The sequence below is a fragment of the Lepisosteus platostomus genome, chromosome 23 (assembly GCF_059453375.1).
Source record: "Lepisosteus platostomus isolate fLepPlt1 chromosome 23, fLepPlt1.hap1, whole genome shotgun sequence".
NCBI classification, from domain to species: domain Eukaryota; kingdom Metazoa; phylum Chordata; class Actinopteri; order Semionotiformes; family Lepisosteidae; genus Lepisosteus; species Lepisosteus platostomus.
The window spans coordinates 5205367-5225268 of record NC_142633.1 but is presented as its reverse complement, the minus strand read 5'-3'; the positions used below and the strand labels follow the sequence as shown (position 1 = coordinate 5225268).

At 38.1% G+C, this 19902-nt stretch overlaps 1 long non-coding RNA gene across 3 annotated transcripts in view; it reads right to left on the bottom strand.

Moving 5' to 3' along the window:
- The window catches only part of LOC148641895 (uncharacterized), an 84203-nt gene that overhangs the window by 22688 nt on the left and 41613 nt on the right, over positions 1-19902 (bottom strand). For 2 of the 3 annotated variants that reach the window (XR_015929555.1, XR_015929556.1), the window contains exons 4-5: positions 18590-18721; positions 17151-17311 (exon numbers count right to left, since the gene is read on the bottom strand). This is a non-coding gene — a long non-coding RNA (uncharacterized LOC148641895). The remainder of the gene's footprint in view (positions 1-17150; positions 17312-18589; positions 18722-19902) is intronic. The other variant, XR_015929557.1, reaches the window with a different exon arrangement.

Genomic DNA, 19902 nt, shown 5'->3' with positions numbered 1-19902 from the left:
AGTGAAGCTCAGCATTACAGACATGATTCAATTTCTGTATGAAAACATAACAACACATGCATATACTGTATTTTCTATGTTATATAGTAAAAAAAAACTTAAACTGAGAAAAAAATGATCTAACGCAATCATAGAATGATACAGTACCTTAATTGATGAGAAGAAGTGCTGATAGGGATGTGTCTTTATGTTTGATATTCTATCAGCAAAAAATTATTATTATTTTTTTTCTGGACACTCCACTCAAAGCGCTTTACAGGTAAGGGGGACTCCCCTCCACCACCACCAGTGTGCAGCCCCACCTGGATGATGCGCCAGCAGCCATAGTGCACCAGTACACTCCCCACACACCAGCTCTCAGTGGGGAGGAGAGCAGAGTGATGAAGCCAGTTCAGAGATGGGGATTATTAGGACCATGATTGGGAAAGGCCAGGGAGAAATTTGGCTGTAATGAAGCATCTTTTTCATATCTACAGTTATACTATATACCCATTTCTGCTTTCAGCGAAATCATTTTTTGTTGCTTCTGCACCATTATCTCTTCTCACATTGTTGGCCAAGGTTAAAATAAATTAATAAAAAAAATAGAGCGTGTGAGCTACAAAGAATGCACTGCTGAGCACAGTACAGAGTAAGCGTTCTTCTGCCAGCACAACTTCGCTACTCAACAGCATGGAGATTTGTGTAATGCTGCTATGTACCCGATCATATGAAAGTTTGAATTTTAGGTGGTGCTACTCAATATTTACTATATAGACAATGTACAATGCGTTACTATATATACAATGTGTAATACAGTATGTAACTCAGTGACAACCTGTACATCTGGATTAAAAGCATAGCACTGTGGAAAGATACTTTTGAGAATAAGTTGTTTCAGGCACATTTAATAGGATTAACAAAAATAAAGCTACAAATAGAAAACTGTCCCTTAGGAAGACCTAATTCTGTTTCCAATTCATGAAAACATGCAAGATGACACATTTTATGGAAGGTGGTTGACTCCATTTCTTCACTGAAACCTGTTCTTGATCTTAGGACAGGATGAAAGTGTTTCGTTTGACATTAATTTGAATTGATTTTTTCACAAGACATGGCAAGAGTTATTTAACTCCAGGGGGTCCGAAAACGCGACAGAATTACAGCACCTCTGCCGAATGTGAATAGAAGGTCACATCAGAGTACAATATTTTACGTGACAAGAAATAAATCAGCTCTTTACGCCCGGAATCCCTTGCACGACAGAATTTGCAGATTCTTAAAGGCATCATTAAAAAAACAGCTTCCTTGCAGTGAGTACAACAGGTAAAGAAAGTTATCCCATTTTACTGTTTCTTCAGCAGTAAATGTTGATGATCATTTCCGTTTTAAGAGCAGTATCAAGATACAAGGTATTGTGTCACAAAAAGTACAGCATTCAAATAATAGAAGACAGCTGTTCAATATGTATTTAATAGGCTGAAGGCCCACCCATGGTCTTAAAGGGTAGATAAAGACCGTCCTAAGAATGTAAATTACTGTACATATTTACATGGGTCACTATGGCAGTGGAAGGTTGTAAGATTTTGTTTCCACTGTTAATATCTTGAGTATTATTATATCAGTCAGCAGCTTAGCATTTATGAAGACAGCTTAAGCTAGGTTTGTGTGAGCCTTGTGCTTTTCCCTGCATGGTAAATAATATTGTTTGCTTTTTTATTTTGTGACTGTGCGCATGTGTCTGTTATCTGAGGCCCACCCATTACCACACTGCTTCCCCACCACTCCCACACCTGGTTATACGGGAATGGGAATATGTGTATTTGTTTTGATGAAGATGAACAGAAAATGCGGATTGGGAGATGCCAGCAACCTCTGCCACAGCAGCCCCCCAAAGACAGACAGAAGCAATGACATTTTGAGTAAATAACATTCACACCACCACAGGAATGACATGGCTTCGCTGGGAGATCAGGGGTATCAACCACAGTTCTTGGAGGGCCCAACTCATGTAATAAATTAAACAGTTATTCTAATTATTTTCTTAATTAGACCAGTAAAGCAGACTATGCTCTTCATTAAAGATTAAGACCATCGACAGCATGTAATGAAGAGCTCGGGTGAAACACAAACCACAAGGCCCTGTTTTAGATCAGAGCTGCCCAACTCCACATCTGGAGGGCTCTGTGAATCTGGGCTGTCTCTCTAGCTCAGCTGGTAATTTTCTAATTAAATGCTAATTATTGTTATTATTGTATTACAATATATTAGAATTATTGTACAATATATCTTATTATTGGCAGATTGTTTAAGTGGCAATGGAAATTAGTTTCCGTGTTAATTAGGCAGTTAATTAGGTAGCTTCTGGTTGTTCAGCCGAAAAAAAGGTCTCAGCCGCACAATAAGAATAAAAAGTTCATTTGTCATTTGCACATTTATATTCTTGATATAAAAGGATTACTTCTCATTTTTGGCTATACCTTATATGTTAAATGATCTAAATATCTGCCATAATTATGAATTTTAATGAGTATTTACATATCGATCGAAACTTCTGCTGTGGAAATTGTGCACATTAAGAAGCATTTACAAGCCACAGGAGGCCATTTGGCCCATGCTGCTTGTCTGGGTGCCAGAAGCTAATCAATCCCAGAATCGCATCCACACATTTCTTGAAAGATCCCTCTTAGAGCCAACTTTAACAACATGGTTGGGCAGCTTTTCCAGACACCTACAGTATGACTCTTTACTATTGTCAAAGCAAAATTAGCTTAAACATTTTTTCTCACTGATATCACCCCCGTGACTTTCCTAAACAGGAATATTAAATATCATGCAGAACAGTTCTGGGCAGTGCTGATCAGCTAAATAAGTCTGTCTGATTCAACCCCTCAGGGATCTTCTAGACTCCAGATAAAATGAAAGGATGCTCTTTCTTTGTTCAACAGTCAAATATGGTGCCTAAAAAACTACCTGAACAAGATATGTGAGTTTCCCACAGACATGAACACTACTACAGAAATTAGAAATACTGTATGATTAAACTAATTTGTAGTGAGTCCCATAACCTTCCATAAAAGCCCTTAATTATCATCTCAGAAGAACTGTATGCTATCATGTTGAAAGGATCATAAAGAGCTACCTTGCTGACAGAAAATCTGAAAAGCAAAGAAAAACTGAGCAATCCCCTTTTCATTAAATCATTTTTTTTCTGATTATGTTAGACAATTTTGAAAACTCTGAAACAAAGCACAGATGCTCTTCTAAGATGAAGTTTCTGCACAGATATACTCTCGAGAGCCGTAGGCCGTGTGCTGTGGAGTTGAAACGTCTTCTGCAAAGCTACCTGACAGAGGGAGCAAAGCTTTTCAGGATTGTGCAACACCTTAAGCAGAGAGACATTTTTTCTGCTGATAAAGATAAGGTAATAGAATGGGGAACGAAAAGTAATTCACACCACCACCATGAAACGCAAAGCTCAAATGAGATGGAGTAAGACAACAATTTATTTACAGTACTTCAAAGATATTTTTTTTTATTGTTGGCTCAGTGAGTGCATGACCACTATTAAATAGGAGCATAAATATGCAAGAAGATGGGAGACCTATTTCCTTTCCTTCATTTGAAAACTAATTTTGCCATTGCTTTTAAGCCTCTACTTCCATGGATCATTAGTGCAGACAGTAGAATAATTACAGACAGAATAATTGCAGACACTAGAATCATTATCCACCTAAACCATGGGCAGATTTTTCTATTCATTTTAGAGTCTCTTAAAGTTTACCAACACAGATTAAAAACTGAGGATAAAGTCCATGGATCTCTCCTCTTCCCCATCACTGCCCGTGCACCTACCCCTTTGTTAAAAAAAAACAGAAAGGAAAGCATTTCTAAAATCTTTATTTGGAAGGAGAACTGCAGTTTCTCAGACTGGTTAAGTCTCTGTAACAAAATAAATTAATTGACAATATCGATCAATTTTGTGAATTGGTATAGTCACCATCTTGTTAAAAATTGCCGGTCTCACCACATGCAAGAACGAGAGTTCGCAAGAATTGTGACATAAAACCAGCCCTTCCTGCTCACTAGTCACAGCCAACTAATGTAAGGTGATGTATAAGTGAATACGTACAGATGGTGCAGCAGACACTTCACCACAGAAATTTTCCAGTGTGACCTGCATACAAGTTGTATTTCTCGGGAAACCCTCTCAAAAGTCGAGAGCAATATTTCTATTGGATTAAAAGAGATGTATTGACTGGCCTTCAGGTTTACAGTGTAATAGGGCTGCTTCGCCACACCGGAGGTTTTGTGGCCTCATTCTGAATGGCAGAACACAGCAGTTGTACTTGTTGCTATGTACATTTTACTTTCATTGTGGGTGGAAATGCACTCATCAGTGCCGATTCTTTATAACCCTGAAATGTAAAAATAGAGCTGCAGCTCCCTTTAACAGTATTACATATTACATGGATTACCAGTCATCCGCTACACTACATGTTGTATGCAGTATGAAGTTCCAGAAACTTCCACAAGCTTCTGCCAACACCGGAAAATGGATTATTACATACAGTAGATTGATTTATAAATGCTAATGTTTTGCAAAAAGACAAATCAAACTTCAAAACTCACCCTTTTACTAGGGCCTATATTTTATTGCCCTAATTTCTACCATGGTTATTTTAATTATTTTATTTTACTGTATTATTATTATTATTATTATTATTATTATTATTATTATTACTATTACTATGGACAGCAACCTTGGGTTTGGAAAGGCACTTTATAAGTAAAGTTATAATTATCAAGTGTATTGAAAAGTGTTTGTTGGGTGTTTAGTCGCAGTAAGATTTGGCTAAATGTTTTTGTTTGTTTGAATGTTACGCTGGTGCAGTTACTGCGCAGTGTTCAAGAGCACAGGCATGAGGAGACCCACGCAAGTTGTTGTATGTGTCTGTAAAAAGTTCACCGGTTCAGTTTGTGTCATGCGTTATGTGTCAGCATACACAAGAGCTGGGGGCTGAGCCACTGGGCACAGGAAGAGGAGGCTGGGACCCCCTGCAGAGTGACGAGTGACCAGGGGACAGCTGGACAGACGGAGACAGGGTGGGAGGAGTGATGTAAGACACAGAGGTGAAGGAGAAAAGGCGTGGTATTTACAGTTAGGAAGTAACGTCAGGAAATTGGGGTAGGTGAGGTGAACCTGGCTGCTGTCATCCCTGCTTTTTGTACATATTTCTGCACCAACTTTACAATGCACTAAATTAGCTTCCAATGTTATTTTAATCATATATCTTATTTATTTGCTCATTGTAATGCTTATTTTTCTATGTACAGTACCTACCCCTAAGGAAGAGGTACTGACATACAGAATATCCAGTATTACATTGAATATTTCAATATTCATTAAGATTATATTACATATGTACTCAATATTGCCACGCTCTAGTGATTGGCTAGAGCGCACTCATGACTTGTCTTGTCCACAGCCCTAGTGTTGTCTTAATGCAGCAATTAAGGCACTCAGGCAAACGTGGCTTTGGGTATGCTTTAGAACAGGCTGCATAAGTGTCTCTCCTTGCATTATGTATAGAAAGGCATCTTTACTGGCTTAGAAGGCAGCACTGAGAAGACTGTTTTTTGATTGAGAGTGTGGGCCTATGTTCAATTATATACCAAAGTGCAGTTTTGGAATCATATATGTTTGGATTTTCTTTCACACTAGATTTCCCTTTCAATTACATACTGTAGAAAGTCAAACAAATTCAGCCCCTAGCATCTGCTTGGCTTAAGGAGGACTTGACCTTTGATAACTCCCAGGACTATATAAGAAACAAAAGCCTTCTCCAAGACAGTAAATGTCACACCAAGCCTGAGAGCCTGGGTCGATCTGTAAGAAACAAGTGCTTTTGTCTGCTTCTGTCAGTGACTGCCATTTTGTAACAGTTGTACTTTCTCAAGATTTTATTGTATCGTCGCAGATTTTAAAGGACAGAAAACACTTTGGTTTCTTATTTACTTAAAAAATCCAAGTCCTCTTTTTGTCATTAAATCTTCTTTTGTCTCTTTGAAGCTCCATTTTCCTGCTTTGTGTTAATTGGCCTGACTGTTTATTATAGTTGGTCTGTGCTCACTATAGATGAAAGAGAGCTTTGTGAAGGGCACAGTTGTTTATGCTGTGCAGATTTTCACATTATTGTTTTTCTGTAAACGTTTGTGCTGTTTCCATCTTTAAAATGAGATAAACATGTAAGACTCCCAGTTCTAAAGGTCAAACTCACAGGTCAGCACAGGCTGCAAGTACAGTATGTCTTGAATGAAAGTGGGGTTTTAAGTAAATATAAAAGGATATAAATAATTTACATAAAATATCATAATTAAGTTATGAGCTATCTGAAAGAAGTACAAAGAGCTGTTTTCATAGGTTCTTAGCTTCAAAACAGAAAGAAATCAATGACCTCTGCTCCTTCAGGTACAGTAGATGTCTTCTACTTAAGCCTATTTAAAAGTCACAGTAATTAAATTAATTATATTCCTTACACTTAATTTTGTCCTCTACTCTTGAATTTACAGTTTTGATGTTAAGTGAAGATTAACAAAATGAAACACGGAATTCACTTTCTCATTTGTGTCTGTGTTTAATCGGTTTTGCTATGCCTTGATTGTCGTGTGTACCATACCTGTTAGGGTGAGGGCTTGTATATTTCTAGCAGGAAAATCACTCATTGCACAATCTACAACCACTGTAGTTACCATAGTGAGGTGATTGAACAACAGATTACACCTTAATACTTTAAAAAGACTCCACTAAAAATGTTATTAACTAAGGTGCTCAAATTTTCTGATAGAAAGTGTTTGTCAGCCCTGGGATTTGGGGGCAGTGAAGTTAACTACTGAACAAATCCTGCATGCTTAGGTTCTTCTGGGTTTCCAGAACCGCTTGTAGGACAGCACACAGAGACGATCAATCCATCTAGTTCCTATCCACTTTGTCCGATTCAGGGTTGCAGGGTAGATGAGCCTATCCTGGCAAGCAACAGGCGCAAGGCAGGGTGCACCCTGGACAGGACACACAGATCCACACCCAGACACAAATACAAACACACACCCACAGCAAGGGCACAAACCAATTAACCTACCAGTATGTCATTGGAAGGAAACCAAAGCAGCTGGTGGAAACCCACATGAACACAAGTAGTACATACAAACTCCAGAATTGAATGCAGGTCCTATTTTACTGGGTCTGAATTTCACTCTTTTAGGTCCAAGTCCAGAGTCCAGTTTAAATGCATTGGTCAGACCAGTGTAAGGACTCAACCATCAACCCGTAGAACACAAACCAGCACTTCACTGCAGCAACGCCAGCTTCTCTTTCACAGAGCCTGTCCTTCAACAATCAGTCTGCCAAATCAGATTACACCTCACCCTGAGGGTGCACGCCCTTAATCATCCTTCTTGCCTCAATCCAGCCATCTTCAGGAGTCTTCAGGAATGAAGCAACCCTTTCAGGACTCAAACTGCATTACGGCTGCTTGCTTGATGACCACTAGTTTTTAGAAGGCACGATAAGGAACAGAATTTCTTCCTTGGAAAGAATGAGTGTGAGAAGGAGCCGAGTGCTATGAAGTTAATTAAAATGAATACTATTGACTGGGGATTTTTGTGTATGTATGAAAAAAGGGGAAGATCATGAGAAGAAAGTATCCTCTCTTCCCTGGAGAGGACCTACAACCATCGTGAGAGCTGTAATCGGATTGTTAGCACGAACATCCATGTGGAAATAAGTGTGGCATCAAGTCTATAAAACCATGAAAAAGGTCGTATTGCAAAGCTAATATGAGTGACGTGTTGTGAGGCTCAGATGGGAAGGGGAGAAGTGGGGAAAGAAGAGTTCATCTGCAACCTTACATTTCACAGAGGAGGATGAAAGAGCAGGAACTACTGTACGTTCTCCCAGTTAAAGCAAACAATGTGTGAAAAAAATAGCCCCAAAATATAATAATAATGTTTCTTTATTAGCCCTATACAATTTCTTGCATTAGGAATTCATCTTTTCACATACCCCAGCTTTTCTCCATGGAGACACAGACACACAGACAGGGAGAGAAGCTTGGGGTCAGAGCGCAGGGTCTGCCATTGTACAGCGCCCCTGGAGCAGTTAGGGTTAAGGGCCTTGCTCAGGGGCCCAACAGAGTAGGATTCCTCTGCCGGCCGCGGGATTTGAATCGGCAACCTTCCAGGCACAGGTGCAGATCCTTAGCCACAGAGCCACCACTAAATCTGAAAGTGAATGCATGTACTGTATAAAAAAAAGTATACCAAAGATCAATTTTCACAGTGAAACAGACAATCTTAATAATTTAGTACATAAATCATAATTAAAACATTGTTAATCCGTGAGGAAAAGAACTGTATAGTATTTGTCAAAGTACACCACAGTTATTGTAATGCACAGTGGGGAATGCACTATATTTGTTCCAGGAGTACTTATCTCCGTAAATTTGACTTGTAGCAAAAATCCATTTAACAAGTTTATTTTCTTAGTTTAAGTTCCAGAATGGAACTTCTATTTTTGATTTCTAAAAATAAACACAGAAACTCCTTCATGGCTCATTGGAGCATCAGGACACTGAAGTGGCCATTCTAGGCTATGAGGGCCTAGATGGCAATTTCTTAATTATTAAGACCAGTTTGGATGTCTTACTAATTATATTTTATATTTTAGATAATAAAATATTTTGTATTTTAAAGAGATTTTGCAAAATAGCATATACATTTGTTAAATGCATAATTGTTCAAGAATTGTATTTTCAAATAAACACATTGTTTGTCTTTAGAATCCTTGACTATTTTTTTCAATAACACTATTGTTATATAATCTACTACAATGTACCTACTGTATTTTCTCAAAGGCAAGCACTTTCCCAGCTTGGGAAAATCAGGCTTTTCCTCTGTGTTTATTGAACATGGCATAGATTTTGTGGTCATTTTTCACAACAATGAGTGAATAGTGAAAAGCTGTTCATTCACTTGCTTGGATTCACATTTAACCACCATCTTACTTTTATGACTAAATGAGAGCTTAAAACTTTTTCTTGGCTCTGCTTAGCAACTGACGTTACCAGAGTTTTACTTATTAGCCAGTCAAAACTAAATCATTCTTAAATGTGGAATTGTAATTTACTTTATTTTCATAACCAATTAATTTTATAAAAATTAGCAAAAAGAGAAACAATGTCCATATTGCACTACCTCACAATCAAGTACACACCAATTAGTCAATTCCCTTAAATATGGAGACAGTTTTGTTCCTAAAGAGGATGAACTGATGTGTGGAGACATACTGTACATAACAAGCTTTATAATTATTATTTACTTAAATCTGACCAATAAACCAATCTCCCTACAAAAAAAACTTAACGGAAGTTCCACTTATCTACAGTGGCATATAGTTGCAGTTATAGCTGCTAAATAAACAGTACAATAATATTAATTGTAAAATTGGCATACAAAGATTCCTTCTAGAGTTACAGTAGTTCCTATTCACTGTAGCATCATTTAACTGTTTCGCTTGCTGATGAACTTTATTATCATCTAGGCTTTGTCTGAGTCTTTCCAGCTGTGGGAAGTCCAGCTGAAGTCAGGGACTGACCTGAAGACTTTATTCCTGTAATACAGACTTACTTTATTTCTAGTTTGTTGAATTACGTCTACCACCCTGTCTGATGACTTGAAGAAAATCTGTAATAAACTGAGTATTCCTCAGAGGTGGCCATATCAAAACAGAGTTTCTCACTGTGGCTCTATGCATAATATTAGCTATATCTATCCATCTTTCTATCTTCTAACCATTTTACAGAGTCTCAAAGAACCACAGCCTATCCCAGCAAGCAATGGCCACAAGTCAAGATACACCCTGGATGGGACACAAGTTCATTGCAGGGCACATAAAGGCAGAAACACTCACAATCATGATAATCTTCTCAGGAGCTAATCAACCTACCAGTATGGTTTTAGACTATGGGAGGAAACTGGAGCACCCAGAGGAAAACCCACACGAACACAGGGAGAACATACAAACTCCACACAGACAGCACCCCAGGAATTGAACCCAGGGCCCCAGTACTGAAAGGCAGGAATGCCGACCACTGTGCTTCCCACGAAATGTATCACTCATATCAAAACATTATGACCTTGATCTTTCTTTCTTTAAAAAAAACCTGTTGCCGACTTGGGTTTCCTTACCAAATAATCCTGCAGTAGATATATGACCTATCACAGTATAAATCAACGACAAGCCTGAAACCAGACAGATTAGAATTATTTAACCCTCAGTCTTTGAATGATTAAATTTTGTTCCTCAGTGAATGTATTATTTACAGTGAAATTGATTTTGGTAGTTAAATGAAATAGCTCCATTAGCAAGACATTTGTCTGATAACTAAGGTAAACAGCTTTTTTCAGTATTATAGAGAGGTAATGTTTATATAAACTAAGTTGGAGCCAGTTGGACACAGAATGTTACTTCACTTGGCTTTCCAGATCCCAGCTTCTATACTTTTGTTAATCATCTTAGTTTGTTGGCCCCTGCATGTATTTCTTCTCTGGATTAGTTGTGTGACCTGCTATAGCAGCGTAGGATATAACAGAATATCACCCTACATTAAGTGCTAGAAATATGTTGCTGCTGGTTGACCCCAATATTTACATGGTCTCACAACATTGTACCATTCTTTTGGTTTTGTAATGTTGTTTTGATTTTTTTATTTTCAATCTTTACAGTAACTGTGTCTGTGGTGTGAATGAAGAAGTGTCACCTGGACAGTGTATTACTATGACCCTATGGAACATTCCACTGCATATAAGATTTCTAATGGCTTTCAAGAGAAAACTCAGCTTAGAGGTCAGAAGACAATTAACTTGATGAGTGCTCTGCCCATTGTATAACCACAGTAAGATGGAAACTAGCAGAAGGACAGCACTATGGAAAACAGCAGTCAGAGGATAGCACAGAACAGCTTGACCTTGTTGTGACAGCCTGGAGGTTGCAGACACTAGGAAAATAGGTGTTTCCAGAAAGGCCACATGCTGGAAGAAAGAGAGTCGGGCTTTTAAAACATTTAAATGTTATTTGTAAAGAACTTCACAAACCTGACTTTGTCTTACCAGTAACATTGTTGCATGAACCCCTTCATCCACTACCTGTGAAGTGTTTTGTCCTTATTAGGCGACAGAACCCCTGCAATCCGTCACATCTGAAGTATGCGGTTGGCCAATCTCGATTTTGGACAAGGCGATCTGAACATTAAAACATTAAAGCTATTCTGCTGTCACAGATTTTTTTTGCCTGATAAAACCCCATCTCTCTTCATTTTATGAGCGACTGGAAGTTATTAAGAAAATGAGGGCAGTGTGAGGACTAGACAGGCCTTTGTTGAGAGAAGACAATGATTCTCGTCTCTTTCCTCAGGCTGTTTCTGTTTCCCCTTTCTGTCGAAATTGAATACAAATGTTCCGCACACACTGCGTTCAGGCAGCTGTTTCATACCCAAAGGCTGATTAACAATCCAGAGCCCCCCTTTTCTCTCACAAATCAGTGATTTAATTCTTTTTTATTGTCATTAAAATTGCAGAAGGGTGGATTCATTGTTTCTGCCATAAATCAATGTAGGGCTAATAAGCCATAACAAGAGATCCACCAAATTAATAAAAAAAATAGCATGAACCATTACAAAAAATATTCCATTCTTTGGGGAAACTAGCTTTTCATATTAAAACCATTCATTACCATCACAGTTAAAAACAGCACTGGAGGTTAGTTTACAATGCACATTCACAGCAGCAAAAGAGGTATGTACAATAATTAATATCTCTTAGGATTATGTTCAGGTTTCTGAGAAATACATGTTCATGTTGGATACAAGTGCACTGTTGCAACATACAGTAAAAGATCAAAGATGTGCACCTATTGTCAATAGCTTCATCAGGGGGATCTCCCTGATCCTGAGCCACAATCTGGTAGGATTTTAACATTTTATTAATAATTTTGAAGAGATGCAAGGGGGACTGATTCTGTCAACCAATAAACAACATGACAGAGCAAACACCTGAAACACCTGAGGTTTTAAAGAGGAGGACATCCAGCCTTGTCTAAATTTTGCTGGCATTTGACTTCTTTCAGCCAGAAAAGAGTTCAAGGTGAGCATCCAGAACTGCGTTTACAACATTCGCAATTCAACAGAATGGGACACACTGGGAATGGGTGGATACTATTGTGATAGCTTTAGTAACTTTATTGAGGAAATAATGATTTGACAGTGTAAAAAGGATTGTTGTGGTTCTAACACACACTTATAACTCTTGATAATGACAGATTTAGAAAATGTGAAAACGAAGTCAATCCTCATGTTGGGGTACAGAAAAGCAAGTGAAAGGAGTGGTTGCACTTGGCATGCCCAGACTCTCTCAGTAAACGGGCTGAGACTGAAACTCACTGTAGGGGTTAACAGCTTCCAAGCCATCAATCTTTCAGTGTGAAGAAAGTGTGAAGATCAGCAGGCCCATATGGAAAACGTAGTTGTGCAAATAAAACCGATCTAATAGGATGGAGTGCGATTTTCCAATCCAGCATCATCGTCTCGGAATTTTTGTTCCTCCAGATACATGAAAAGCGAAATTGGAATTGTGAAAACTCGCAGCGATGGGGTTGTTTTTTTTCGAACCACATGCCGTATTCATTGTGTCGTTGTCACGCGTGCGAGATGAAAAAAGAAACATTTTCCCGTGCTGTCAAAAAGTAGATTACGATTTAAAAACGAGGCCACTCTGGGTGACAAAATTATGATGTGTCTGTAACAGGAGGCTGCAGACGTCCTTTGAAGGGTCTCCTGTTTATGGTCTAAATACAGCCGATTATCAAAAAGTGAACTGAACTGGCTTCTTACAGTGTAGTCCATGGGTAGGACTCATATTGTGAATCTTGGTCTGCACAAGAGTTATTTAGACAGATCCCATAAAATAGTTATATACTGCATATATAATCAAGAATTGATACTTTAAAGCCAAGCCACGTTTCTGATCTGTCACACTCCTCTTCTAGGTTAGTTAGTAGAGTAGCAGAATATCAGAGAAGTGCAGCACAGATACTCGTCACAGGGAGGGTTAATAACGAAGTGCCTGATTTCCACTCTTGATGGAACTGGCTATTTAATGTAGCCAGTTAACCTTCTGGCACGAGTTTAGGAGGTGGAAGGAAACCAAAATACCTGAAAGAAGCCCATAAAAACAAGAGAAAAGCATGCAAACTCTGGAATAAAACCCAGAAGACTACAGGTACTGTAGATCTCTCTTTTGCATTAATGTCACTTTCATGTTGAAGAACACAAACATTTCCTTTTTGTGCGCGTACACATCTATCAAATCTTTAATGTTAATGTGTTTGTTGGAATATTTCAACATGTTTCAGATGGACTTGGTTTTAGGTGGGATGGCATTAAGTTGTACTTATTTCAGGCAGTTGCCCATGTTTATTGCACTTGTTTTCCTTTAAATGCAATTTAAGACTCATTGTTAGTTGAATAAAGCAAGTGAAATTATGCAAATCTCTATTGCCTGTTTTATTTTAAATAACAATAAATAAAATCAACAGTTTACGGCTGGCTGTAATCGTTTGGCTGGCTCAGATTTGTAAGACCACTTAAACCTTTTGTAGTGCTGATCTGTTACTTTAAAGCTTCTCTGCGCATCAGAGGAACAGAAACAGCAATGCTGTACAAAAAAAGTTAATTATGATTTTGTGCTTCAAACTGCAGTTCTTTGAAATGAAGAAAGAAAGGAAGCATACATTAAAACACTTTAAACAGTTTCTTTTTGTTCTAAATTAAATTCACAAAACAGTTCCTATTTTTACCTAGAGCAAGAGCACACTGCAAATGAGCAAAGGAGTTGGAACATTCAATCATATTTCTATAAATATCCTGTCAGGGAAAGACGGATATCCCTTTTGACCACAAAAATGCACCATTTAACACTGATTTAAAAAAGACCTCTATATATTATACTGATATAATATGTGTAATAGTATTAACTTACAGCATACTATGGTATATATGATACAGTATGCAATCCCTTTTCTATGCATAAGAAAAACCTCTTATGTCTGCTACCCTTACATTCGACTTTAATGAGAGAGGACACAAAATTGGCCGTGTAATTAAACTCCTTGCATATTACATCGCACCACTCAGAACAGTTACAGAATTTACGGTCATCCCAGTGCCCAACGCCAACAGCTCTGGTTGCCCGGAATTGATGAACCCTGGGTGAAAACCTTTACCCGGACGATTTTGTCTCTCTTTTCGCTTCATGTTATTAAGACCAGATGCCGAAGGCAGTATTAAGTGTTGTGCTGTTCGGAGGGGTGGACTGGGAGGAAGCTGCACGTGACAGAATAATCAATCCCATGTCGAGATGAGGGATAGATAAAGACCACCGTGTCTATAATGCGGACACTCACTGTCTAGTTATTTCCATCACAGCTCTTAGACTCTCAGTCACTTGATGGATTTTTCTTCTTTTTTTTTTTTGCAAGCGCCAAGTTTCACACATTATATGTTAAACTAACACATTTTGCTCTAGGTTAACACATAACAGATTTCCTATAAAGGCCAAAAAATGAAATAAAAAGCTCAAGCTCACATGTTTAAAAAACTAAGGGAAACTCATCTTTTTCCAAGTGAGTTATTAAAATTACAGCTTTATACGGTTATAATTACTCATTTGTCTGTCACGCAGGTTTGTACAGAGGTTATGTTGGTAAAGAAAACAGCTATTATTCACGGTCCAGTGTTTTTATTTGATGTGCTGCGAACACAAAGCTGTACTGACTTTAGGTACTCTTTCTTCATTTTTTTCATTTTTAAGTATCTGTATAGCTCATGTGGTAAGGACAGTTCACAGAGGATCTCACCAGTGCATCAGCTGTGACACCAGTAAGAATAAACAAATTTAAGAGTCACACACAATAAGAAGGTTTGTGTCTAAAATATGTGTTGGGTTACCCATGGTTCTTTTCTGAGTTTATTATGGTTTTTGTGAAACTGAAAACGTTTTTTTCAATGGGTGGAGCCAAATTTCAGTCTGGAAAAGTTTAACTTTATTGCAAGTAAAATATAAATATTGCGTTCTGTATTTCTTTGAAATTAATAATACCCAAAGCATCATAGAAATATCTCAACCTCAAGAGTGTAAGTAAAGGATGATTGTCTTTGTAAATCACCACCATCTTCTTTGTCAGCTGTCTTGAGATAGATAGTATTTACCCACCTGCCAAGCAAAAAATAATTCAGATGGCAGCTGACAATTGTACCTACAGTTTTCGCAGGTCTCAGATTTGAACAGGCTGCTGCACAGTCTTGCTTGTTTCCTTGTTTCCTACCTTACTGAGTGTGGTGTGGAGATAAAAGCTCTCCAAGTTTTTATTGACTGAATCCCAGCTGTCATGTGACTCACGAATCCCAACAGAAATGGAGAATATTGAAGGAAATGTGTCTTGAATTACTTGTATTTTCTGAGTAATTCCAAAATTACTAAATTACTAATAAATATAATACTAAAAGCTAGTATTATACATTTTAAGCCAACAGAGCAAACAAAACATATTTTTGAGGGGAGGAGGAGGGAAGAAGGAAACCAAAGTTCTCACAGATTACTTATTCCAAAAAATTCAAATTTATTCAAAGCTCATTTCTATACATTAAAGATCCCAGATCTCTTTTTTCATTCACAATGTTACTTGCAGTATTGGGCCCAATATGCTTCATGTTTTCTACACAAGCCACTCATTAGGGAGCAGTAGGTAACTTACTGCCCTGCTTGTGTACCTGACATAACCTGGCCACTGTCATTCCCACCTCAGCAGGCACGTCAGGTATTACTAATCTGTAACAGAAGGACAAACGTCTTGACAGCTTTATGATCTCCCTTGGGGAACATGTCATTTCACTGTCATTTCTCCTGCTTTGACTCACATAAAGTTTTTATTTCACCACAAATGTTTCTAATTTATTAAGTAAGAGATCGGCTTGAAAAACAGCAGTGCTAATCATGCTCAGGGTTCCAAACCCAAACCCAAGGACTCAGATTCTGAATTGACCGTGGAGTTCGCAATGAATTTTCTGGATTTGCTGGGAGGGAATCACGCTCTGTCAGGGGAACATGAGCTCTGGGACTTTTCTCAGATGGATGAGTTCAGAAGTGTTTGGCAAATGTTGTGACAACATAAATATAATTTGAAGCAAAGAAGCTGACTGCAAGAAAATTAGGCATATTTCTAGTGAACGGACTTTGATTAGCAGGGGAAGGCTGATGAGAGATGAAATCCTTTTGGCAGAAACTGATATACTGTACTTTCCTGTCACATCAATGGGTCATGCTGAGGCCATCAACCTTACAACAGATAAAATGACTGTGACACAATGACAAAGACTGAAAAGAATAGACACAAACATATCAAGGCTGATTTTTTGGATCACAGGGCTGAAACATATAGGGCAAACCAGACTGTTTTACTAATGAGCTTATTAGAAGGTCAAGGTTCTGAATTTAAATCTGTATGGAGAGAGATAAACTGTTGTGACACCTGGATGCACTGTGATTTCTAACTTTGCTACCTTGCTCTAAGATGACAGTCCCACAGTGATCAACAGCTAACAACTACAAGCATTTTCCAATGTAGTAGGGCACTTCTCTTATAAATATTCAAAGCTGCCAAAGTACATTTTTTCTTAGAGCATTCAGTAAAATACACTTTAAAAATTGACCAAATGGGATTCTCAATGTCGCAATAATACAAATATTGCAATATCGGTTCAACGTCACTAGTGCTCCAGTTAGATTACCATACAACAACATCCACTAGGATTTGCCAGGCACCTGCGTGCTCGCTGCAAGTCTGCAGTGTGCCAGCTCTCCAGTAAGGCTCAGCGGAGTGCAGAGCCTGCAGATCAGGACGTCTGCGGGATTGCAACTGCCGAATCCGAATTCAGAAGGGATAAAGAGAAAAAAACAGTGGCAAGTAACATAGGAAAGTACAGCAAAATCATAATAAATGCACAAAACCACAATGCAGATTCATGACAACCATTCATAAGGAGATGGCTAACAACACTGACCTTCGGCCCCAGCTGAAATTGCAGAAGAATGGCCCGAAACTGGAAATTATTCACTCGATTCACGGGGCAGGCACTCTTGAGCTCTCAGTTGCCTCTCAAGAGCAAAAACAGTGGGCGAAGAGTCTTCTGTTAATAGTCCCATCACTCATCCTGACGAGCACCTAGAAATGAAAACAAGAGGAGTGGGTGAAAAAAGAGGACATTCCTTCTCCCTGGCATTAATCACCTTGATGAGTGCTTCTTCTTACACACACACACACACACACAGAAAAGTTAATAAAAGAAAAACCCATCACCCAGCAGGATGAGATAATAAATTTCATATTGCTAAAGAGCATGTTGTGTTGTCGTGTTTGGCACTGGCCACAGCCCTGCTCTTTCCCAGCACATTAATAAATCCTGAGGTGTTCCAGATCCTGTGGAGACAGCATTCTGTAATATCCTGGTTTAAAGAGGCAGCAGGCACAAAGCCATGGACTATTTTTTATTACTTCTGTGTAAAGATAGACCGATTCCAGATAACGCATTCCAGGCGGGTGGGTTGAAGAGCTAACAGGAGGTAGTGTCAAGCCACCCAGGTTTAAAAGCAATAAATGGGGGCAGAATTAACTTTTTCGGTAAAATTCCTCCCCAAATCAGTCTCTCACAATACATAAAAAAGCAACCCCAAGGCAAAGTTTTTATTTAGAAGCCTCATTCAATAATTTAGACAAGGGCCTGAGACCTTTGTCTTCAGCAAACACTGCAAAGAAATCAAGTTATGCATTTGCAATACATACTGCTGAAATCTGTTGGCAACTGAAATTACATTCATGCTGAAGCCCTCCCTGACCTTGTTTAGTCAGCAGGGGTAGTTTCTGCTATTATGCATATTTTCTCCCTGTTGAAACTATATGAAGACTTCATATACAGTCACTTTGTTTAAAATCCTGATCCCAAGGTTAAGTATTGCATTAGTCAATTAAAACCACACTTCATAATCCAAGAAAGTGCACTAGCACAATGGGGAACTGCAAACATATAACAAATAATAAAATATGTGGTATGAAGCTAGTATGCTAGAAACAGGTAAAGGTTTATTTCATACAGAAGAGGAAAGAGACACAGCACATTGTGTTTCTTCTCTTTTCAGCGTGGAATAAACCTTAACCTTTTCCTGTGCAGCCTATGCATGCTGACGTAGCTACCTACATGTCTAGTATTTCTATAATTACAAATACAAATTAAGAGATGTAAATTAAAGATTTAAGGCTGGATGGAATGTTCACAATTATTAAAATGTTCACAATTATTAATTAATTAGCACAATTAATAGAAGCTCATGTAAAAGAAACTATTTATATAATAATTGCATCAGTGGCATCTTCAGTGTACAGTATATAATCAGTAAGTCAGTAAGCTACAAACAGCAAACAATAAGCTGGTCAGTTTACACTTACTTTGGTGTATTCATAGATGACAAGACAATTCCAAGACATTTCAAAGCATCTGTATCCAGGGTCATTAATCTAGACAGATGAAAAGGTGAAACGATACCAGGGACCTGATAAACTTCAGTACTTCTAATGACTCTGTAATCATATAAGATAAGATTTGTAAGTTACAACTGTATACAGGGTAAAATGAAGTTATGTTTTGAGCTCGGGAGCACTAGGGACTGCAGGTCAAATTCTATGAGTCGGCACTGCAAAACAATTTATCCGAATTGTTCCAGTGAACACTGCAAAAGCAAATAGGAACCAGCCAGTGCTTTGTAAAAATGTGTGCTGGGTGCTAACATGAGAGAATCTTTTATGGTCAGCTGATTAACACCGCTATCTGGACAGGTTCACCATGGAGTTCAACAAACCCGCATTATCTAAATTGCACAGAAAGAGGAGTCAGAACGAGTCTGGATAGGAAGAAAACAAGGTCAGTTTAATTGCTTTTCCTGCATCTTTTCAAATGCATGTGTTCTGACAGGGCCCCTGAGCTTTTCTGTCTGTTTGAACACACAAACAAGTTTAAGAAGCCTGTAAATTACAATTAGTGCAGACATTGTTATCTATCTATTCCAACATAATGCAGGGAAAAAGGAATTATATATAACGAAAGGATTTACTAATCTTTTCCCCTTCTTCCTAAAAGGCGAATATTCTGTACAGGGAGATAAAATGACGATAAAATAAAGGAAGAAATAAACAATTTCAATCAGGCTTGATGGAAGAGGTTCAGTGTTGGAAGTTATGAACCCAAAGTGAGATGGTGGGATTGAGATTTCTAAAGTAGATTTTGCTTGTCAAAGTCCCAAGACTGACATAAAAGGGCAGGTTAGGTCTGTAACTTTTTATGACAGGTAAAAGTTGCCAACAAAATTGTCCCTAGTGAGGATATAATCTTAACAAGATGTATTTATTCTGGGTCATGGATTTTTGGAATACTTTCACTGTATTTAAATATGACCAGTGTGAATTCACTATTTCCGATGATTGCTGTGACAAACTTTACACCCTGCATAAGCTATTATGGGCAATTATAACATTTAAAGTTATTATGGTTAAAGGAAGCATTTGCAATTAATTAAAGATACAAGACATAATACTGTAGACCCAGCTACATTTAAATAAATCATATGAACTGCAAGTATTATGTTTAATTCAATCAAAATATTAGGATCCTAAATCTAACAACATTCTAGACCAAAATGAACTGCACATGACATGTACACTGTTCTGTAAGGTAGCATGTTTCCTGGTGAATGTTCCATTTTTCC